This window comes from Ctenocephalides felis, unplaced genomic scaffold, assembly GCF_003426905.1.
Source record: "Ctenocephalides felis isolate EL2017-DRISC unplaced genomic scaffold, ASM342690v1 CF-g0.4_SCAFFOLD_01886, whole genome shotgun sequence".
Taxonomy (NCBI): Eukaryota; Metazoa; Arthropoda; class Insecta; order Siphonaptera; family Pulicidae; genus Ctenocephalides; species Ctenocephalides felis.
This window is the reverse complement of record NW_020538040.1, coordinates 102,901,061-102,927,188: the sequence shown is the minus strand read 5'-3', so window position 1 is coordinate 102,927,188 and position 26,128 is coordinate 102,901,061. Positions and strand designations below refer to the sequence as shown.

At 28.7% G+C, this 26,128-nt stretch overlaps 1 protein-coding gene across 2 annotated transcripts in view; it reads right to left on the bottom strand.

Annotated features, from left to right (window-relative positions):
- Window positions 1-26,128, bottom strand: part of LOC113378304 — a 426,677-nt gene that overhangs the window by 266,824 nt on the left and 133,725 nt on the right. The gene's annotated exons all lie outside the window — the stretch shown is intronic.

The following is a 26,128-nucleotide window of genomic DNA, read 5'->3' as shown; positions in this document are numbered from 1 at the left end:
AAAAAAATTCAAAAATTCAAGAATTCAAATATTTGAAATTTTCATGCTTTTCAAAAAAAAAACTAAATTTCGAAAAAAAAAAAAAAATGATTTCTTACAAAAATTTGAGAATTTTTCGAAAATTGAAAAAAATCGAATATTCCAAATTCTCAAAATATTAAAAAAACGTTTTTTTTCGATTCCAAAAAAATTTAAACTTTTGGAAAATATTTCAAATTAGGAAAAAAATTCAAAATTTTGAAAAAAAATCTAAATGGACACTTGTAAACGTACACATAAGTTGTTTATAAAATACGCTCATCACCCATTTTAAAAGCACTTATTAATTACAATATGTATTTATAATAAATAATCTATTTGAAAATATCAAAACAATTATTGATTATTTTTTTCATTCTTCGAATGTTTAATTACGGTACGGAAGTTCCAGAAATTTGCCTTAAGGCACGATGCCATGCGCCCCACTAGTTAACCATTCAAATCGGTTGATCTGATTTTATGACTAATACATTGTATTTAGGGACAGTATTTTAGTATTTTCACGTAGACAAATGTTCAAATTACCATTTAATTTATTTTTCTTCTAGCTAACTGGAAAATTAACAAAATTATTGCCGATCAGAAAAAATGGCGTCTGCCCTAAAAAGTATAAAACCGATAATGCATTGTACATTTAAATCAAAACTGACTTTCTCCAAGTGATAAAGAGGGTAAAGCTTAATGGCATAAAGAATTTCTTTCAGACTTATTATTATTGCAGCTCAATTATCTGTCGAGATTCATTAGAGGCATTAGAAAAGATGATTCGTGGAAAGCTTTGTGATCAATTTAAAATTCGAATTTAATATCGTAGTTTATGTCTTCCGTTTTATGGTCTTTAAACTGTCGTCCTACTGGATACAGCCGTATATTTCATAACGACGGAGTGCGGCGCAGATGCAATTTACGGAAGAAAGAGAACAATTTTTTACGAAACACTTGCACATATATCGATTTATAAGAGAAATCGAAACCAGTGGTATGTACTTAAGGGTAATATTTAGAACGATTTAAAAAAAAATAATGAATTACAATTCACATGTGGCAAATTAACATAACTCTAGTGCCTTAAGGCAATTGCTAAACTTCCCTTCCGTATAAAATAAATATTCCGTAATAAAGAAATTTTAAATGTTTTCAAATAGATTACTATAAGCTCTGTAACTTTTATATTTGTATTTTAGACAAAATATAAGAACTTCAAACTTGGACGACAGCGTTTATATATGTTTATATGATAAGTAAATAAACAAAACTTATCAAGCGAAGTTAGAATGAAGGACCGCATATTATATTTCTAAGAATTATATAAACTAAATTGCAAGTTAAAATTTTTATTTATTAGAAATAAAATCCGAATCTTTTTTATTGGAATATTTGCACTGGTATGCACTTAACGGTAATATTTAGAACGATTTATAAATAATTAGATGAATACATTGGTAAAAAATGCTTTAATTTTTTTTCCAAAAATTAATAATTTATTACAGAAATTTGTTACAGAAAATATAATGTTGTTTTAATTCAATATTTGAAGTATATACGCTTGTCCTACCTCAATATATTCCATTCTTTCGCAATCGCATTTTTATTTATACAAGTTAGAACTTTATATTATACATAATTAACTTCCTGTAGAGTAAGTAATAGTAATCGTCCAAAATCGAAATAGATTTTTTTGCATATCTATATGTTTTCAAGGGTTTCTGAGCATTTTTGTATACATTGAAAAATGGATACATGTAAGTGTGTGTGTGCGTATATATGAATACAAGCTATCGTGCACGATTTTAAATGCACGGATCACCGATTTGAATAATTTTATTTTAAGACGAGCTGGTTAGTTTTTGGCAAAGACAGATGTACTCGTTTGGGAAGTACAATGCAAAAGTGCTAAAAATTACAGTTTTGAGAAAGCGGATTATCCGATTCGAATAATTCGAAAGACATTTTTGTTATGTTTGTGAGTGAGAAGAAAGTATTAGTTTTTATCAAAATTATACAGATTTCTCAATCTAATCCCGCTTGGTTTTTTACTTTTTGTGTAAGCATATATAAAAGTTCTTGTCCAATTCATCACCTTTTTCATTTTGTATACAAAGTACGAATATAAAAAGTTACAGTATTCATGATAATCTAAAATATTTAAATACATTTAAATTTTTGTGAATATTTTATTAGTGGATTGGAAAGTTCCAGTAATTTGCCTCAAAGCACGATGGCATGCACCAATAGTTTATAATCTGCATTATAAGTATTTTAAGTTGCAATATATTTTTCTTCATCAGAGTAAAATAAAAAGAAACGTAAATATTTATTCAGTTCGAAGTTTATACATAAATGTAATTATAAATAGATTAATAGTGTTGTTTGTTATGATTATGATGAAATGTTCAATCACAGAATTCCATTCATTGCTATAATTCAAATCCAGAATATTATATTTTAATGAATAATGATGTTGTGTTCGGAATTTTATTTTGTTATTCATTTGAAATCTATTTAAAATTTACTTTATTTTAATTATATGCAAAAAATAAATATATTTTGTTGAATATTTACATATTTTAGTTCAATTTAAATCTTGACTAGAAATAATATACAATTGCAAACAATTAAAAAAAACAAATCCAAGCTTCTAGTTGCATATAACTTATGGCAAATTAAGATAAAACTAGTGCTTCATGGCAAATTGCTGGAAGTTCCTTTTCCGTAATAAAATAAATATTCAAGAAATTTTAAATGTTTTCAAATAGATTACTATAAGCACTGTAACTTTCATTATTCGTATTTTGTAGACAAAACATAAGAGCTTAAAAATTGGACGACAGCGTTGATATATGTTTATATGAAAAGTAAATAAACAAAATTTAATCAAGCAGAGTTAGAATGAAGGACCGCATCTTTTATTTCTAAGAATTATATAAACTAAATTGAAAATTAAAATTATTTATTTCAAGTGAGCATTAGAATTTTTGCGTTAAAAATTAAAATCCGAATTATTTTGGATAATTAAAATGTTTTTGGAAGTAAAAAGAATCATTCTTTTTACTTTGAATAGATTTTTTTCAATTCAGTAAAATATATAATAATTGTTCTTGTAATATAATTTTTATTTATAAGAAGGTGGACAAAAACTGATATGAGAGTATCACAATAAAATGATAAAATGGATCACCGAAGTAAAAATGAGGAAATGTCAATTAATGATTGATTGACAAAAATTCTAATGTAACAAGAAAAATAATACAGATAACTGAAGAGTTATGCAAATGAAAAATTAGAAGTTAGAAAACTATGAACAATTTTATTCAAGAATATATTTGTCTGTTTTTTTTAATTAGGAAGAGCACCCATAATTAATTTTTGCTCCTAATTTAAAATAGTGATACATATTAAATATGATAACATTTAGGTTTTAATTTCTTTCTTAACTAAACAACATCTGATAAAAACTACCTTTATAATTACACCAGGTGATCCTTGGCTGAAAGTCTTTAAACTCACACGAGTGCTCTTATATCACTATGAAGAAAAATTCACTGAATTTCAAAACACTCCTCAAACTCCACACACAGTTCCAAAATAAACTTCAGTCACAAAAACAAGTTTTAAATAAAATGCATTATGATAAAACAAGGTACCAGATGTAAAAGTACACGTGGGAAAAAATCTGGAAACACGTTTTAAAAATATTTTATATATTAATAACATTAATTAAAATATTGAAATATTGAAATTATTATGAAGTATTAAAATGAAACTATTTTATTTATAAATACTTTAAGAAACATTTTGTTATAAAAAATAAATGTTAAATAAAGGTGGTACATAAGTTGTCTACCCTTGGGTAAAATACTTCTACATTACATATTTAATTATTTTAATAATTATTTTAAATACATCAATAAAGTATTTTAGTATCACAAAAACATATTGTAATATTTCAATATTTCAAAAAAAAAATTTAAACTAAACATGTTTCGTATTAACCACTTGACAGTCTTGCCGAATTGCATTTGTTCGTGACATTTTCTCGTACATTGACAATGCCGAATCTCATCCAGAATCGTTTCTTTCTAAAAAAGTTTTGTTGTCACTTGCAGATAGTGATTTTGTTTAATAAAAGCACCCATGAATTATTACAAAAATTCTATGGATAGTATTGATACAATAATTGAACAACCTAACACATGTCACCAAAAACGCGAGAAGAAAAATTATAACACGTGGAATTTATAATAATGTTTTAAGCGGAAAAGAAAAAATCATAAATATTTTTCAATTTTAGATTGAATAATGTCGAACAATTATAGAAAATTATAGTATAATTGAACATGATTCTGTACGTGCATCAGAATCATCAAACCCATTACATTTGATTTAGATTTTTACATAGATATTAAGGTTTAATACAAGGTTTTTCAAAAATTCAATGAAAAATCATTCGAAAGTGATGCATAAATATGCGTGCAAATTTCTTCACTATAAATTAAATAAACTATTTTCAATTAAAATTAAATAAATTAACTAATTATTCACTATGAAATGACAATAAGGATTTATCCAGATGTTATCACAATAAATTAATAAAAAAATCGCTATTATAATTCTAAATTTGTGCTTTATGTATTATGTATTATGGGATATAATATCGTACGACAGTAATTATGCAAAAATGTTTTCAAATTAAAAGTCACTATCTAACCCAATTCTAAATTTAATATTATTTTTATGTTTCAATATTTATGGAATTTTTATGTTCTAATATTTATATTTATCAATACTTAAAAAATGTATTTTTTTTGTCACGTTGAAAAAGCAAAATAAGCTGTTGGAAACAAGATTGATTTTTTCAAATTATTATAAAATGTTTCAAAACATATCACCGTTTTCATTATATTTAATATAATTGTAATCAACCAAAAAAGTTTGAATTTATTGAGAAAATTATCTCATCTTAAACGAACGTTTGATTTTGGGGTATTAAATACCACTAAAAATTTATTTATTAGACAGTGATTTTTCTAAAAAAAACGAAAAACATAGCCGATAATATTTCTTCATGGTTATGTAAACACATTTTAAATCACTTCACTTTGTTGAAGATATTATGTTTATTGGGAAATATTGTGTAAATACATGAACAATGCTTTGAAAAAATTACTGCAAAGCATCAGTACTTCAGTCTTCAATTTTGCAAAATATACATAATTACACAAAATATTTTAATATTAATTTATCTGATATTCCCATCGCACTTATATTTTTTAATGTGGTATTGGTGGTTTTTGTGATATTTTTGCCACATAATTAATATTTATGTAGATTTAAAATTGTCAACCCTTTAGTCATATTTTTTAAAATTATTCGACTGTAAAAATTACATTTATGTTATAAATTCATACGATGTAGTTTTTTAAGGGAAAAATCTCAAACCAAAACAAAAAACTGTAAATCATAAAAATAACTTAAATTCAATTTATAAAATTTAAATATGATAATTAGTTTATAAAATTAATTATTATAAAAATATAGTATTTAATATATTTAGTATATTGATGTATTACAGATGATATATAGATAATAATGTATTATTAAAAAATTGTCAATCCTTTAGTCATAATTTTTAAAAACATCATTCGACTGTAAAAAATCATTTATGCATCAAATTCATAAATGGTATTTCTTTAAGAGAAATAAATCATAAGAAAAACAAAAAAACTGTAAATAATTTATAAAATTGATTTCAATATAATTTACAAAATTTTAATAAAATAAATAGTTTATAACATTAATTATAAAAATATTATATGTAATATATTTATGTATCACTGATGATTTATAGATAACGATGTATCACTCAAAAACTGCCAACAAAAATTGGGGCTAAAATTTTGAAAAATTTTGAAAAATTCATCCGACTGTCAAGTGTTTAATATCCAGTGTATAGAAGTATAAAATCCATTAAATCACTTCACTTTTAAATTTTACATCAATCCGCAAATGATCCTTCTTCCACGCGATAAGGACAATCGTTTACTCTGGGAGCGGGATGCTTCCGCACGACCGTTTCAACGCGACGCAGCGTGTACACTGAAGTACAATAACATCGCTCGGCGGCGCGGATGCTGCGAGGCGGACGCCTCGGGTCGGGGATGCGCGATGTTAGCCGCCCGAGTTTTGGGGGAACGATGGGGGATGGAGGCGTAGGGTTTTGACATCGTTTTTCATACAATATTAGTGATGAATTTATAATGGTTCAAGGAGTCATAATAGAAGCGGCGTCGTATAGATTGTATTTAAGGATTAGATTAAGTAGTGGTGGGTAGCGTCGAGCATTAGGGTTAATTTCTGCATTTTTATTGAAACAGATTTATTGCAAAATTCACATTTTCGTAGGTTTTTAAAACTATTACAATATTTAAAATTCTAGTAAGGTGACCATATTTTTTCAAGGCAAAACCGGGTCTAGTAATTTTTAGGTATACTAATCCGGGACGGAGAGGGGTGTTGTTTGGTAACAAATTAAATATAAATTTAAAATAGCAATACTATTTAAGGATACAATAAAAATTCGTCTGTTTTAAATGTGTTTTTTTTAATCAAAATTACTGACTAACAACTTTATTATTCTATTATGTTATATTTTATCTTATACATCCAAAAATATCTATATGTTCAATTTTCGTCATGATAATTTAAACTAGTTGGTATTGGTATTTAGCCTTGAGGCAAGATACATGATCTTTCCGATATGTGTAAATAATCGACTTAATTAATAAGAAATAGATTAATTTATGAGTGATTAAAAGTAGTTCGAGTGGATTCATTACACATAATTGAAAATGAACGAACGAATACGTTAACTCGGAGTATTCTCTTAAAGCAAATTTTCACAAATTAATAATTTTTATAATTGAAACAGTTTTCGTAGGACTTTTAATGGTTTATTATGTTTATTAAGATCAAGTACTCTATCGTTATACTAAGTAAATCGTCTAATTTTCATTTTAGCTAACGTCAGAAAAACTACTCATTTTCTCAAACTTTGATGAATTTTTAAAATTCAACTACTTGTCGTAAGGCCGTAGTATAGAAGTAAGTCCTATAAAATCATGATATATACCGCCATAAAACCAAATCCATAAAAATCGGCTTAAATTTTTTTTCAAGAGTTAATTACAAGAAAACGGATCGGTAGATTTTCACCTAAAACTGATCAGCATCAATCCCAACTAATATCTTTCGGACAGTTTTTGATTTTTTAAAATCGATTCAGTAGAATGAGCTTAAATGTGGACGAAAAGGTTAACACTTTTTTTAAATTATGAAGAAACGGCTTGGCAGATCGTCGCACAAATGATAGTCCCCATCGAGATACATGAAATGGCATTTAAATTTCTGAAATCAGTTCCGGCGTTTTTGAGAAAATGTTAATGAAAGGTCTAATTTTGACAAATGCCAAAAAAATCGATACCAATTTTTGCAAACTTTGACTAATTTTAAAAGCTAAACGAGTTGTCGTAGGGCCGTAATATTTTAGTATGATCTAGAAGACTATGGTATCTACCGTCAAAAAACATGAAAATCGACGAAAAAAAATTTTTAACACTTTATTACAAGAAAACGGCCCGGCCGATCTTCACCAAAAACTAATCAGCACGATTCCCAACCAATATCTTTCGAACGGTTTTTGAATTTTCAAAATCGATTCAGAATTGCTGGCTAAAACGTGGACGAAAAATTTTTCACTTTTCTGCTATTTATAAAGAAACGTCTCGGCCGATCGTCGCACAAAACTAACAAACGACAGTCCTCATCGAGATACATCAAATGGCTTTTAAATTTTTGGAATCGGTCTAGCCGTTTTCGAGAAAACGTCGATTTACGGCAAAAAATCTGTTCACATACACGCACACACACACACATACACACACATAATTCTCCCAAATTTGGTCTCATTCGATTCAGAATGGCTTGGAACGTCGAGAAAACATAAAATTAGCGCATCGGATTTTTTTTATGAAAACATAAACTTCTCCTTCGGGAAGTTAATAGTTAGTATTTATTCTATGGAGTCTAAAAGTTTATTTTCATAACTTTTGATAATTTTCCTAAAATTGGAAATAAAATTTCAAAATTATGAATATAAGTAGATATTTTAACCCGTCTTTCTCATATAAGCATACTAGTTGTACATAACATTTTCAGATATTTGATGAGCGGTTGTAATTTTATTATCAAGTAAGAGGAGAGATTCAATTTAAACCTATACTTCCTGAAAACCCGGGACGAAGAATCTAAATTCGGGACTAATATTGGTATTAGAAAAACAGGACACTAGGTGGAAATCCGGGACTGTCCCGGCTAAACCGGTACTTATGGTCACCTTAGTTTAATAAACGATTAGAATGTTAAGTAAAAAAAAATATTTGCACGATCTTTTCAATATGAAGGAAAATAGGGTAAAACGGCGTATATAGACAAATTAACGGAGTCTTATTTAGGAATTGGATGGTTTTAGTAACGTCTCCGCGCCTGTATAACGTGACGAGAGCCATAATCACAATTTTCATTCAATAGTAATTGTCTCTATCTTGTCGCAGTATACATTTTTATGAATTTCAACAAACAAAAAATCATATATTTATGTTTCAAAGATTCTGGAATATTTTGGAATATCTTAGTAAAAAACGAATATATAAGTGTGTATATATGTATACGTGAAACCCGCCTTTGTCAGAATCTAATCAGCACATCTTTATGTCAATACAAATCGAATGGTTTTTGAATCATTCAAATCGGTTGATCCGTGCTCTCGAAAACGTTGCCGAAAATTGTATTCGCACGTACATACATACTACACATTGTGTAGAAGGTACGAATGTTGGTTACGATGTTCGATTGGTCCCCTTTGGGTTCAAGCATCATGTGCTGATGTCCCAAAAAAGACCAAATAATTTATTTATGAACAGTGTGCTTGAAAATTGGTATTTAATTATATCCTTACCTTATGTGTCATTTTGTCCGTAACAGTTTTTGTAGTTAGGTGCAACTTTTCTTAATAAGTATGTTATTATAGTTCTTTTTGATTGAAGGACTATGTTACTTGTGGTCAATGAATCTAAGATGAGAAAAAAAGATTGAGACTATAAAAAGTCGACGTAATTAACAACAAGAATTGATATTTAGCTACAAATAAATTCGTGGCGATAAAATTCTTAACTAATCATTTTCTTAATAAAGTCATTTTGCAATGAAGTCTGCATCTGCAATTTTGCTGAGAAACTATCAAATTGAGTAATGAGTTTCATGCATACAAATAATCTCTAATTATATGTAAAAGAGAATGCGAATGATATATCTGAATTATTCGAAAATGCAATTTAATGGAATGCAATGTTATGGATTTTAATTTATGGAAATTTTGCAATAAGTCAAGATTTGACCAGGGTTTTTTCTTTTAACCCGAGACCCTTTGGGATAAGGGGTATAAATTTTAGTCAAAATATATTTAATTGAGCTCACTTTTAGCAAATATGATCGATTGTGTTTAGCAAGTAGTGAGTATCTTTACATTTACAATTGTAATATAATATATTATAATACACACCATTTCCAGATGACTCGATTTGAATTTTTCTCTAAATGATATATCGATATACCTATAAGAAGTTCCATCTATAGTTCATATAGTACACCTTCATTATGTTTTAAAATTTTGATCACAAGGTAAGTCAAGTAAATGACAAAGAAACAAAGTATAAAAAGCCGTACTTTGTATCACGTATTTCATTTGTATATATTTGCATCTATTTTTACTATACGTACTAATTCCGATCTACAGATATCTGGCTTATGCATTCTATATGCTCTTTATTTTCCATTGTATGCCATATAGCTAATACACATATTATCTACTATACATTATTACCACACATATACCATCCGTTCTTACATATTTATTCACATCATTATTCATGTTACTTATACATTTTCATTCATTTATTATCATATTACATGCAGCGTGCACCATATATATTGTTTTACCAGTTATAAGCTTTAAAATCTGCATTTTAAACTTCATATTTTTACCGTTTGCCCTATTTTATTTAGACCAAGAAGGTTAATTGATTGAATTGATCTCAGGAATCAATCAAAAAAAATCATGAATTTAGGAGTATACTCGTCGTGCGTATAAATCTTTGACCATTCATTTAGCCAATGTAATTTAGTATGTAATACTTTTCGAGTTTTGATGCACTGGCACAAAATTATACGAGAAAAGCTATGACTATTTGTTATACTAGTCGAAAGTGGCTAGTTTAAAATTTGGCTTAATGCAAGTTGCAAAAACTTTCCGATAATAATTAACTTAAATATACGAAATTGAGCTTTAAACATTTAGATCAAATTTGACTTTCCATTTGACATTCCAATTTCCATTTGACATCTCTCAAACATATTTATAATATCTATACTTATATTAAATGTAGTGAGTTCACAAACACTTGTATGTCCTAAAATTGCAGCATATTATTAAAAATTCGTCGGCCTTATCGCCGCGTCAAATTTTATTAAAAACGTCTAATCAGTTTCTTAATAAACTTAACATTATTTTGTGAAATATTAAGCATCTGCTGTAAGAAAATACTGGCACGATTAGGTATATCATGTACGTAGTCCTTGATATTGTTTAATCATTTTTGGTAATATTTTTTACAACTAGAGACGTTTTAGGTGACAGAGATATAAAGATATCTATTAAGATAGTTAGTATTAATTAATTTCTGTGAATTATGCATAAATCCAAAAACTTGCGATGAAAAATATTTTGCGGAAAGCCGTTAGAAAAAAGCAGTTTTTGGCTAATTTCAAAGAAATTGCTTGGCCGATTGCATACCTAATGGTTTTTAAATTAGTGAAATGAGTTGAGCCGTTTTTGAAAAATATTGATATAATTCAAATTTTGATTTATCATATTTTTTCGTACTTTGGTAATTTTTTAAAATTCAACGACTAGTCGTAGGACCACAATATTTTAGTATGTTTTTTAGGACCATGGTATCTATAAACATAAAAAGTTTAATCGAAAAACAATTTTTTAACAGCTAATTACAAAGCAACGGCTCGACTGATCTTTACCAAACACTAATCAATATGATTTCCAAACAATATCTTTTAAACGGTTCTTGAATTTTGAAAATCGATTCAGAATTGTGTCAAAATGTTAAATCGTCTAAAAATTAACAATAGCCCTCATCGGGTTATATCAAATGGCTTCTAAACCTTTGAAATCAGTTTAGCCGTTCTCGAGAAAACATCTTCGTCTTTGTCTATTCTCTCTCTCTCTCTCTCACACACACACACGCACACACATACACACCTACTTTTTACAAATTTGGTCTCATTCGATTCAGAATCATTTGAATCGTCGAGAACGCCTAGAATTAGCAATCCGATTCGCAAAAACAAACTTCTCATTCGGGAACTTAAAAACAAATGTATAAAAGCAAAATTATTCTCTCATTTTGCATTAGATCTAAATACCTCCTTTTGATTTCTTATGATTTGATTTCTTTTCTCTATTCTGCTCTCTATTTCTATTTGATGTAATATCAAGTAAGTGAATCAACCTTTGTCGTGGTTAATTTTGCGGTACAAGACGAAAAGAATAATAATTTGCGACTAAGTCGAACAATCACTCTCGTTGCGATAAAATCTACCTTAGACATAACTTATTCAGTTATTTAAACAAATTGCAAGACATGCTCGGAGACGGTTCGACCAAAAATTGTAATAATCGAGAAAACGCGCGAAAAATATTCTTTTCCGGAATCGTTCGCACAAAAATTCGATCGTTTCCTGGTAGGAGAAGGAAAGAGAAGGAAGTTTCCAATTGATGACGATTATTATGTAGAGCCTCTATGATTGAATTCCTTTTCACGCATGTATTTCACTTAGGCAATGAGATTTTTATACGTTTCCTACGAGTGAGACCGTCGAACTTTTTAAGTCAACGCGAGAAAGGATGCAGAGGGTGGGGTATACACTTTGAAGAATTTTGCGGTTCAAGTCTTGTGAAAGAAGATGAGGTGTTTTGAAAGTAAAGGTGTACGACACAAATGATTTATTTGACTACTTCGAGATAAATTGAATTGAATTAATTAATATTACAGGAAAGCAAATTATTGATTATACCATCTTGTTTTACTTTTGATGTTATAGAAATTATTGTTTTCAACGAGCAATTTAACGTATTATTGAATATATTATTGTAATGAATGTTTATTAATTATCATAATAAAATAATGCGAATAATTTATTAAAATAACAAATAAGTCAATTTACTTTACATGGACAATTAATATGTTTTTAAATTACCATATAAAGTACAATCGTAATTGTACTAATACGGATTATATGTGACTATATATTATATGATGATTATATATGACTAATACATCGTTTTTAACATTCTGGTCTCAGACCTCAAAGTGAATACATCGTGATTCAAAAATATTACATAACCGTAAATCGAACAAGTGAGTGCAATAATAATAATTTACCAGTGTTTCGAACTAAAAACTACAACTGTATTTTTGCAATTCGTATTAAATGCTCCCTTCGGGGGGGCCTAAGATTGACTACAATGGAGGATTACCTCTTGTAGAAACGGATAACATTCTGAACGACACATCGAATACGAACACTGAATATGTCACAGGTTTGTTAAGTACATTAAAAAATAAGAATAACACAAATATGGAACTTTCTGATGATGATAACCAACCATCGACCTCACAAGGAATAACGAAAGGTAACGGAACTACTGTAAATAGTGACTACGAGACCAAAAATAGATTTAGCCTTTTAAATAATGACTCAAATGGTCCTGAAGAAGACTTACAATCTGCTAAAAGCAGAAAACGATCTATTAACGGTGACAGGATAGAAAACACAACAGCAGGTAAAGATACAACTAATATTACTCAAAGAATTAAAATGCCTCCTATTATAATTAAGAGTAAATTACCGAACAATAAATACTTAAATGAACTCCAGAAAATTAGTAAGGATCAAATACTGTCACAATACCGTGGCATAGAAAATTACTTAATTTCTACATATAATGAACATGATTACTGCCAAATACAAAAACGACTAACAGATGATAAAATCCAATATTTTACTTATCCATTACATAGTGATAAAAAAATAGTAGCTAAAGGTATACCTCCATATGTTGAAAATGAAGAAATTTATGATTTTCTAAATGAAAGAAATATTAAAGTTAAAAAAATATTAAGAATGACCAAGACTGTGAACGGCATTAAATACGATCTCCCGGTTCATATAATATTTTTAAATTTTGAACAAGATTTAAATGTATTCAAAATAATTAACCACATATCTGGACATAAAATATCGTGGTAACGTTTAATTTCTAAATCTCAGAGAGTGCCACAATGTTACCGTTGCCAATATTTTGGTCACACATCAGCATTTTGCAATATGAAATTTCGATGCGTTAAATGCACTAAAGAACATGCCCCTGGAGAGTGTCCTAAAACTGATAATGAACTACCTATATGTGTAAATTGCTCTGGAAATCACCCAGCCAATTTTAATGAATGCCGATATTTCAGAGAATATCTTGAAAAACGCACCGAGAAAAATGAAAGAAGAAAAAATTCTACAAATACCATTTCTTACATACCAGCTCCCACACCTAAACCACTTTTGAAATCATATTCCCAATCATTACATAACTTCCCCAACCTACCAAGACAGAATGTAAACACTGACAACAACACAAACACAGACGAATTCCCGACGAGTAACATGTTTGATACACTTAAGGACTTAAAAGAATTATTTTCAGATCCTACTGTTAAATATACACTTCAAACCTTACTGAAATTAGCAAATGACATTAAAAAAACAACAACGGTTAAAGAAAAACAAAGTTTAGTATTTCAATGTTTCATTTCATTATGTATATAAATGAATCTAAATTTAATATTATGTATTGGAATGCAAATGGCATTACAAAAAATTTAGTAGAACTAAACCATATACTAAGAAATAATGATATACATCTTGTATTCATATCAGAAACTTTACTGAAAACTAATAATAAAATATATATACCTGGATACAACATAATTAGATGTGATATCACAGAATCTGGTAAAAGAGGTATGTGCATGGCAATTAAATATAATATTAAATATAAACAGATACAAATTCCAAACTTAAAATCAGCTGAAGCGATAGCAATAAATATCAACATTAACAATGAATTAACAACATTCTGTTCCATTTATATCCAATGTAATAAATTAGAAATACTAGATTTAACTAATATACTCAATTTAAATACTAAAATATTGATTGCTGGTGACTTCAATTCACGACATGAGTTCTGGAATTGTATTAATAATAATACTAACGGAAGACGTCTTTATAATTTTCTTGTACAAAACTCAAATGACATCACATTACATTATACTTCTTCTCCAACTAGATATCCTATTAATAGTTTGCAAACTCCTTCCAATATTGATCTATCATTAACAAAAAATATCCATACACATTATTTACCATATACAATATCTGAAACCAATTCCGATCACAACCCCGTTATCATATCCATTCCATTGCATGAAATTGAAATTAATAGTGAAAATAATACGAAATTTGACTTCAGAAAAGCCAACTGGGAATTATTCAGACATAATATGAACGAAAAAATAAGCATTAAACAACACATTGATTCAATACCTGAAATAGATATAGCGGTCCAAACATTTACAACAATAATTCAAAACTCAATGGAACTATCAATTCCTAAAGTAAATAACATAACATATGACAAACTTCCCGATCGTATTGATAAGAATAACTACTTATCAATACCTACCTATATACTCGAAAAAATTAAATATAAGAATAAAATTAGAAAAATGTGGCAAAAAACAGGTAATCCTGCTGTTAAAATGTTGTTGAATAAATTAATCAAAGATATTTCAATTAAAATTAATGAACACAAAAATAAAATGTGGAATGCCAAGCTTAATAATATTAATGTTAATCCAAACAATGTATGGTATCTTGCTAAAAAATTTACCAAAAAACAAGAAAGCATTCCCTGTCTGAAACTAAACTCTAATTACATATCAAATAATGAAGACAAGGCGAATATCTTTGCTGACGTCTTTGAAAAAATTCATAAACAAAATGATGGACTGGGAAATTCTGAATTTACAGATTATGTCAATGCAAAAATAAACTCAACACTTTTAAACCCTCAAGATCACCTCATAATTAAATATACTACGCCAAAAGAAATTAAAAATATTATTCAACGAAGAAAAAATAAAAGCGCTCCAGGCCCGGATGGTATACCAAATATTGTACTTAAAAATGTAGGCAAGAAAACTATAATCCTAATAACGAAAATAGTAAATAGTATATTACAACTTAACTATTTTCCATCCATATGGAAAATTTCTAATGTCATACCTGTAAAGAAACCCAACAAGGACAGTGATCTACCCACCAGCTACAGGCCGATTAGCCTGCTAAGCCACTTAAGTAAAATAGTTGAGAAGGTAATTCACATTAGAATTAATAAGTTTTTATTGGAAAATAAAATAATACCAAATTTTCAATATGGGTTTAGAGAAAAACATTCTACTCTCCATCCGTTATCAATAATTACTGAAGAAACTATTCTCAAATTCAATCAAAGGAGAAATAGTGCAATGGTAATGCTGGACATAGAAAAGGCATTCGATACAGTATGGATTAGTGGTCTGTTATTCAAAATGATACAATTGAAGTTTCCAAATTATCTAATCAATATTATTAAGAGTTATCTCTGCAATAGAATGTTTTATGTTAGTTTATATAACAATAAATCTACCAATAGACATGTAACTGCAGGGGTACCACAAGGTAGTATACTGGGTCCTATATTATATACTATCTTTGTCTCTGATATTCCAAATAATAATGACATCAAACTATTAATGTTTGCGGATGATATCGCAATTTTTTCTTCAGGTATATCTGAAAATTCAATTATTATGCGGCTCCAAAATCAACTGGATAAAATTTTAAAATATGCACATAAATGGAAAATTAAAATAAACTATGACAAAACTGAATCAATTTTCTTTACCAAAAGACGAAAAAATCCAATACCATCGCTAACACTTCAAATGCATGATATTGTAATACCATGGAATAATGAAGTTAAATACTTGGGACTGTCGTTGGACAGAAAATTTAATTTCAATGTACACATAAAAAATAAAATTAACCAAGCTAAAAAGATTTTGTACATGCTATACCCATTAATGAAATTCAGAAGCTGTCTTAATGTAGAAAATAAAAGAACGTTATACCTGACTATGATAAGACCAATCTTAACATATGGATGCCCAATCTGGTGTATGACAAATAACCAGAATCTAGACAAGTTACAAAAACTACAAAATACTGCTGCAAGGATGATTATAGGACAATCAAGAAACCCAAGTACAAAACATTATATAAATACTACATTTCTTCATGAAGCCACAAATATACCATACATAAAAACCTACATTGACGGTATTTCAAAAAAGTACTATACTACATGTTTAACTAATCAGAACCCTACCATAAATAACATTGGATGCATAAATACTTACAGGCCATGCTACTGCAAATACAAAATACCTTCCTCCATTAATAACTCAATAGATAATAGTCAAAGAAATAATTAATATTACTTAGTTAGCTATGAAAGAAATATTGTTTTTATTTTATTATTGTGACATAGTTATTTATTAACTTTTGTGTTCGTGTTTGTCCTTAATATTACAATGAGTTGGTTTTTTTTTGTTGACATTTTTTACCAAAATTTAAATTTAAATTTAGTCTATTTTGAAATCTTTAATGTATATAAGTATAATGTGTATAGAATTTACAAACATAATTTAATTTAATGTATTGTTATCATTATGATAGATGTACATAGTTTGTAAGTCATAATGTTTATATAATGTATCTGAATCTGATTTGAAATAAAAAGTCTTTTAAAACATCGTTTTTAAAGACAGTATTCCAGTGTTTCCAGGTAGACCAATGTTCGAATTAACATTTAACACTTAACCTACCGGCAATTCGTGTATACCTATACCAACCGCGCGCGGTCAAAATAAGCTGCTATTAAAAAGTTATCTATGCTCTTATTTAATGCAAATAATAATGGATTTTGTGTTTATAACAAAGAAATTTACATGAACTTTCATCTACATTTAGTTTTATATAATTTCTGAAAGAAAAATTGTAAGAAAAAAACAAATAGAATCAAATATTTATACAGAATGCCATAGGCGTAAATAATATACTTTATTCGGCTTTCTCACATTCTTTGCCAATTATTTCCGTCAAAAATGTACATTTTTTTTAAATTTTATATTTAATAGCAATCATAATACATGACAATTCTATGAGCCATTTGGATTATGTCATTTACTCATACAAATACACTTTCAAACACACATATAAATTTATCTGATTAATATTACATTGATATTTAAAGAATCACTTCAATAAGTGATTCTACTATTCTGTTCAAATCAAAATATAATAGATCAAAGGATCCTCCATACCATATTATCTTTGGGCAGCTTCTTCTTCAGTATTCTTGAAGTTGGTGTCTCAAGAAGCTGAGTGACTATGGAGTTTGTATGATGTTCCTGTTTATGAAAATGTTCGACACTGTTGATTTGTATAATACTGTTTATAAATTAAATATGAAGACCGTCGTGTAAGGTTTTATTGCTAACAAACCACGGAGCATCTGTAATCTGTCTTAATAGTTTCTATTGGGCACGTTGCATTAGCACTATGTTAGATTTGCTCGCACAGCCCCACAATTCTATGCCATAAGTCCATATTGTTTTTATTACTACCTTGTAAATCAGAAGTTTATTGTCAATAGATAGAATTGACTTGCGCCCCAGTAGCCAGTATAGCTCAGCGGTTCGAATTTTTATAGTATTTAATTTTGCTCGAATATGGTCCTTCCACGTCAGCTTGCGATCTAGGTATTTGACACATTCAGTGCTTGGAATTGTTTGGGCATAAAAATGTAGTCCTGGGCATGTTGTCTTGATCACTGTAAATGTTATATGATTAGACTTGCTCCCATTTATCTTTATTCTCCATTTTTTGTCCAATCCTCTATAACATTCAGATGCCTTTAAAATTAGCGTATCGTTAGATGCATCAGCATGTGTGTCGAAAGAACTGCTATGTCGTCAGCAAACGTAGCTGTTGTGGTTGATTGTAAAGTTGAACTAGTGGGGCGCATGGCATCGTGCCTTAAGGCAAATTGCTCGAACTTCCCGTACCGTAATTAATCGTTCGAGGAATGAAAAAATAATAATTGATTTGAAGATCTTCAAATAGATTATTTATTATAAATACATACTGTAAATTAATACGTGCTTTTTAAATTGGCTGATGAGCGTATTTTATGAACAACTTATGTGTACGTTTACAAGAGTCCTTTTTTTTTTAAATTAGATTTTTTTGATAATTTAGATTTTTTTTTCACAATTTTGAAATTTTTACTTAATTTTGAAATATTTTCCGAAGTTTAAATTTTATTGGCATCTAAAAAACGCTTTTTAAATATTTTGAGAATTTGGAAATTTTTGAAAATATTCGATTTTTTTTTTAATTTTCGAAAAACTCTCAAATTTTTGTAAGAATTCTTTTTTTTTAATTTTTCGAAATTTAGTTTTTTTTTTGAAAAACATGAAAAATTTCGAATATTTGAATTTTTTGAAACTTTGAATTTTTTTTGAAAATTTTGATTTTTTTTAAATTTTCAAGATCACTAAATTTTTTATAAATGCATTTTTTGCACACCATCTACTCAAGCAGAATGTTGTTTCAATTAATCTAATAGCATAATCCGTTCTCTCAAAAACTGCATAAACGTTTTTACACCCTTTACGCTTCATACCTCCGAAACGGCAAAATTGCCTTTTGCAAAAACGCCTTGCAATCGTTACGAACCGAATGATTTTGTAATCATACAAATCGGTTATTCTATACTGTCGAAAATGTCGAGAACATTTGTTTGAACCATATAAAAAAACTTCAAAATTAAAAATCTTGGTACGGAACCCAGAAAAGTTTACACAAAATATGTGCACAATATTAAAATCTCTATAAATTATCTGATAATTTGATGTATATATGTCCAATAACATTTTTGACCTCCAAATGACATTTTTTTAAATTATTTTTATTGAGAGTCCATAAGCGCTGGACCTGCCGTCCCAAAAATTTTACCAGTTATTCATTTCGTCAATACAAGTAAAATGTTTTTTGAATTATTAAAATCGAACGCTTCGTTCTCTTAAAAATTGAGTTACCGTTTTTGGCACTTTTTGCCCCGTATCTTCGGAACGGCTAGACCTGCTTTCGCTAAAATCTAATCAGCGCGTTTCCTTATCAATACGAATCAAATATTTTTTAAATGATTCAAATCATTTATTCCATACTGTCGAAGATGTTGAGGACATTTGTTTGAACCATATACATGAATTTTAAAACTGAAAATCTTGGTACGGAACCCAAAAAAGTTTACGCAAAATGGGTACACATTGTTGAAATCTCTACAAAATAACTGATAATTTAATGAATATATGGCCAATAAACATTTTTGACCGCCAAATGGCAATTTTCCAACTTACTTTTATTGGGAGTCCATAACCGCTAGACCTGCCGTCCCCAAAATTTTACCAATTTTTCATTGCGTCAATACAAGAAAAATGTTTTTTTTAAATTATTAAAATCGGACGCTCCGTTCTCTTAAAAACAAAGTTACCGTCTTTAGCACTTTTTACCCCGCATCTTTGGAACGGCTAGACCTGCCTTTGCCAAAAACTAATCGGCACGTCTCCTTATCAATACGAATCGACTGTTTTTTTTAATTATTCAGATCGGTTGATCGGTGTTCCCGAAATCGTCGACAAAAATTTGTATCCGCACACACACACGCACACACGCACACACTCACACACACACATACACACAAACACATACATCCATTTTTCTAAGGTATGCCACAATATTCAGAAACCTTTCAAAAATAAAGATATATAAAAATTTTCATTTTCTTTTTTTTGCGATTACTATAACTTGCCCTAAGGGAAGTTAAAAAAAAATTGATCTAGAAAAATGTCGCATTCGTATAAACTAGAAACAAATTGAAAAATATTGCACATTTTTTTATATTTTCTAATTTTTTAGTGTAGTTCATACTGATGACATATCTACAAAGAAGATTGTAAAAATTTTAAGTAAATCGGTCCAGTAGTTATAAGTTGAAAAATCGTGGGTATCGTAAAGAAAATTAGTTTTAAGAAAAACGTGTAAAACGTGTAGAAAAATGACTAAAACAATCTATACCAATTATTTCAATAATTTAAATTTAAATATTGAGTCAATAAATTATAATTGAAAATTGCTAGAAATTATAAATTAATATGTTCAACTATGTTATGATAAGAAAATGTATCAATTTGATTGTGATCGTTATCATTATATATATCAGTATATTATATATAACAGTATGTCATGACAATATTGATTATTTTTGTATTTCTTTAGTTAGTATGTGTTGTATTAATAATATTGCAGATATGACTTTGGTCATTATTTTTCCATAATTTATTCATATGATCACATTTTACTTGTTACAATTTCAATACATGTATATTTATAACGATCATATTTATTTTTATAATTGAAGTTTTATTGTATTATAATTATTTATACCCGTGTTCGGCTCTGGGCAATCCGATAATTAACTTCGGAAATTTGGATGAAAAATATGGGAAAGGTATTTTTGTTTTTGATATATACCGCATGTTAAGTTAGGAGAATGAATTCTATTATGTTGTAATGTTTGCTTCAGGTTAAAAGTCATTTCGGTTTAGTTTGAATCCTAAAAATACAATAACTTGTGTTGTGACTGGGTTTTCCGTTTCGGTTTAGATTCAATTATTTTTAGCATGTTATCTTGATTTACCTGAAAATTTAACAGTATTATTACTTATTAAAATAGTGCTACTTATTAATTAATGTTCATTCAGTTTGAAAATCCTAACTGTGTATAAGGCACAATGCAGCGCACTTCTACGCACTTTTAGTTCATTTTTCTCTAACTGATTATATCTCAGGAATGATTAATAATTGTTTTCTTTATCATCAGTAACTACTAAGTACAGATAAATTTTCAAGCAATATAAATCATTTAAAAATAGTGAAGTATGTTGATGATACAAATATCTATTATAAAAAAATATTAAACAGAGAATCAGAAACAGACGGAATGCATTGAAATATATATATATATATATATATGATTTAGTAGTTAATTTTGATGTTGAAATATATGAGTGAGTTCTTGAGGGCGATACATCAAACAAAGAAAAGCCAAAGATTTATAAAATAATCTTTATTTCCAAACGTTTCGACATTCAATTTAATGTCATCATCAGTGGATATTACGTTGGTTAGTTACATATAGAGAAGTGTACACAGCACTAGAGATTTGGCACTAACATTTATACAACTAACTTGTCAGCACTATGCATTTTTTATATAATTTTTTTGTATGATGTAAACAGAAAAATGATAGTTTTATTGAACAAAAATGTAAGTAGAATTATGTAATTTCTGCCACGACTTCTGTACTTTGCTAGTACCGAGGCATGTATGATACATGCCTCGGTACTAGCAAAGTACAGAAGTCGTGGCAGAAATTACATAATTCTACTTACATTTTTGTTCAATAAAACTATCATTTTTCTGTTTACATCATACAAAAAAATTATATAAAAAAATGCATAGTGCTGACAAGTTAGTTGTATAAATGTTAGTGCCAAATCTCTAGTGCTGTGTACACTTCTCTATATGTAACTAACCAACGTAATATCCACTGATGATGACATTAAATTGAATGTCGAAACGTTTGGAAATAAAGATTATTTTATAAATCTTTGGCTTTTCTTTGTTTGATGTATCGCCCTCAAGAACTCACTCATATATATATATATATATATATATATAAAAAATTTTTACAATTTTCTAAAAAAAATTCTTAAAAGGTTCTTGTAGATTCGGAACAAAATCTAAATTGTAATACAAATATTGCATTTATGTTTTGTTACTGCACTAGGTTGCGACGAGCAATTTTTATTTATTTATAAGAACGCAGCGGCTAATTATCTTAATTTAATCGATGCTTCACCTTATTTTTATTCATTTTAGTGATGTTAAAGGGTTTTAAAAAGGAGTTCCTTGGCCTCCATTAGCTGATCCAGCTTGAGCGTAAGTTCTTCTTTCAGCAGTCTCATCCGCTCTAACTGGTTCGTAATTTCAGATTCTAATTTTGGTTGATTTTTGCGGATTGACCCTACTAGTTTATTGCACTCTTCAAATACTGTATCGCATTTATCCATACTGTTTTGGCATTCCGCTGCACATTTTTCAAAATTCGCCTCATTCTTGTCGTGTTTCGCGGCGCGATCTGCCAAGAGATGAAGAATTCTTTCTTCAACCTCTTTTTGAAGTAACCTTAATTCTTCCATATTAAAATATAATTTTTTATTTTCGATTTGAATTTGTTCGAGTTGAATTTGATCCGATTGCTCGGATATACATTCAAGCTGTCAACGAAGTATAGTAAATTGTTTTATGAAAAGCCAAATAATTGCTCAATCATTAAATTTTTTTTTCGCCATTAAAATAAGCCTTAATAATCGAAGTAATAAACATACGCCAACAATTGTAACAAATATTCCAATTGTCAACAAACATTTTCAAAAGCCTTTATAGAAATCGTCTTCAGCTCTTTTGATGATTTTTTTCTAGTGACATGCATTGACTTAAAGCGGTTTTTGATGTGTGGTAATTTAAGTTTTACGAAACAAAATAATTTACAAGAGGATAGATCTGGTAATTACGGTGGTTGTGCTATGATATTCTCAAGTTTTTGGCCAAAAAAGCGGTACAATATGAGTTTTGTGCAACAGTGCTTTACCTTGGTACAAGATCCATTAATTTTCTTTTTACAAACTGTGGCGTTTCCTATACACGGTCTCAATAAAATGTCGCATATTTTCCAAATAATATTGTTTATTTACTGTAGATAACTTTCGTATTCCTAAATGGCGTTCTTCACTGCCATTTCATTGACTTTGAGATGACGTTTTTATACCTAGAAGACATTGTTGGACGATGAAATCTTTCACTAAATCTTTCAAAAATTGACGTATATTCAGCACTCATTTTTAAATGAGCAGTTCTCAGCATTTAGTTATATAGGTACATACAATTAGTTTTTTTTTTTTGGGTATATACAATTGGTTTATATATATTGGACCAAAAGCCAGTGAACCTGTTGAACAACGGTGTTCCTGTAACGCCAAAAATTTTTGTATTGTTGATTCTTAGCATAGATTAAAGTACGAAAACGACGGCTTGGCAGGCCTGCACATCATGATCGTCCAGGCGTTTGAAAATATACTAATAAATGAATTTGAATAAAAGATATTTTATATAGAAAGGGTTAGTAAAATTTATTAAATAATAATATTTAGGGAAAAAATGGCATGAATGAGAGGCAGATGATTACTATATTATCATTGGTTAGCAAAGTATTCTTTAATATCAAACTTAACAAATTCTGAAATATCATAGAAATATTGAGCTTTTAAGAATTTTACTATAGTATTGTGGAATTTATGATTATTTAGTTTTCGTATGTGAAGTGGTAGTAAGTTAAAAAGTTGAATTCCAAATCCGTCAATTGAGTTAAAAGACGTTGCAAGTTTAAATACTGGTGCCTTAATAGTTAAGTTTCTTGTCTTGTAATGAGAATTCGACATTGAAGACAAACTGAAACGTTCGGGATTATTTTTTATAAACGATAAAGTAATGAGCAAAAATATACTGGGAACGGTAAGGATACTATGTTCACGAAAAATGGTTTTACAAGAAGATAAAGAACTAATAGAAAAAATTATTCTCAAAGCTCTTTTTTGAAGTTTGAAAATGCGGTTAAGAGATGGAGAGAACCCCCAAAATTGGATTCCATAAGCGATGTGTGAGTAAAAATTGGAATAGCAAATTGAGAGAAGACAATTTAAACTAACCTTAGATTTAAGAACTCTTAACATAAAACACGTTTTCGTTAAATTGGGTGTTAGTAATTGACAATTTCTAATTGATATTTTTCTGCAAATTCTAAAGAAACGTCTCAGCCATTTGAGTTTTATTGAAAAGTTTTTAAATTATTGATATTAGTTCATCCGTTTTGGAAAACAATAACCGACTCACGCACACATACGTACTTTTCCTATTTTGGTCTCAAGCGATTCAGAATAACTTGGAGCATCGAGAAAACAAAATTAGCAAGTCAGATTTTTCTAGAAAGAACAAACTTCTCCTACTAAAGCTAAATTTATAGTATCGTTCAGCCCGTAGAAATGTTTAGTTGCAGTCAATATTTAGCAAATATTAGTAATATTATTTGAACACACTTTATTTATTACAAACGTCTCATTTTACTGCAAATAATTATAGTGTATAGTTATAATTGTAAATATATCTTAAATATGTAGTTTATATTATTAATATGACTATAAATTAAAAGGTATTTAATCTGTTAAATTCCTTTAAATAATTGACTCAGCACATCACAAATAGATACATATTAATTATCCGAATTTACAACTGATTTCACATTACAACTATCATAAATTACTCGATAAACATTTGCGACATGTAGTTCCAGCGCATAATTGCGAATTAACTGATTAAAATATCATATATGTTCCTAAACATCAAGGTTTACAATATTTTATGACATCATTAAATGTGTTATAAAATAATTTAGTACATGCGGTACATAACTGTATCGTCGATCACTCTCAAATGAGCATTTTCATATAATAAGCTTTCGTATAATTGATGTCGATCAATTAAGATATTCAAAAAAGATTTTGATAATAGGTTCGTAGAAAATAGCATTTTTTAACTTGAAAAATATTAGGGAAGATGCGGACAAAATGACATATATGGACGAAACGACATGAAGAGCACCATAATCACAATTCTGAGTTTCAGAGTTTTCAATAATCCATCTCATTAAAAAATGCGATGACTTACTCTTTCATGATAAACTAATATTAAAATTTACTCACAAAGCTATAATTAAAGACAAATAATGAATATATATGTATTCAGTTACAAGGAAAATATAAAGATATTGGCTTGGCAACACTAATGTTAAACTAAAGATGTTAGTATTCGCGATAAGAATATTTTGTATATAACCATCATTTTGTTTACTCCATCATCAGGACACGATACACTCACAATCAGTGAAGAAAATAAAAAGAGACGAAATGTCAAAGCGCGTAAGCGCAGCGTCGCCGTCTAACGGATAAACGTTGCTACGGAACCGATAGAAATGTAAACAAAATTTATACTTATTGTTAAAATCTCTAGAAAATATCTGATAATTTGATGTGCATATGTCTAATGATCTTTTTGACCGCTTAATGACTTTTTTTTTCCCTTTTTTTATTAGATCTCCGAAACCGCTAGAATTGCCTTCATGGAAATTTGACCAATTCTTCATTTTGTCAATACAAGTAAAATGTTTCTTGAATTATTAAAATCGGACGCTCCGTTCTCTTAAAAACTGAGTTACAATTTTTAGCACTTTTTGCCCCGTATCTTCGGAACGGCTAGACTTTCCGCCTTCGCGAAAACTAATCAGCACGTCTCCCGAAATCGTCGACGAAAATTTGTATCCGCAACCACGCACGCACACACATACATCCATTTTTCTCTAAGGTAGCCAAATATTTAGAAACGTATGAAACGTAAAGATAAATAAAAATTTTCATTTTCGATTTTTTTGCGATTACTATAACTTACCCCACGGGAAGTTAAAAAATATTGTAATCACAAAATTGATAAATAGTATCTGTAA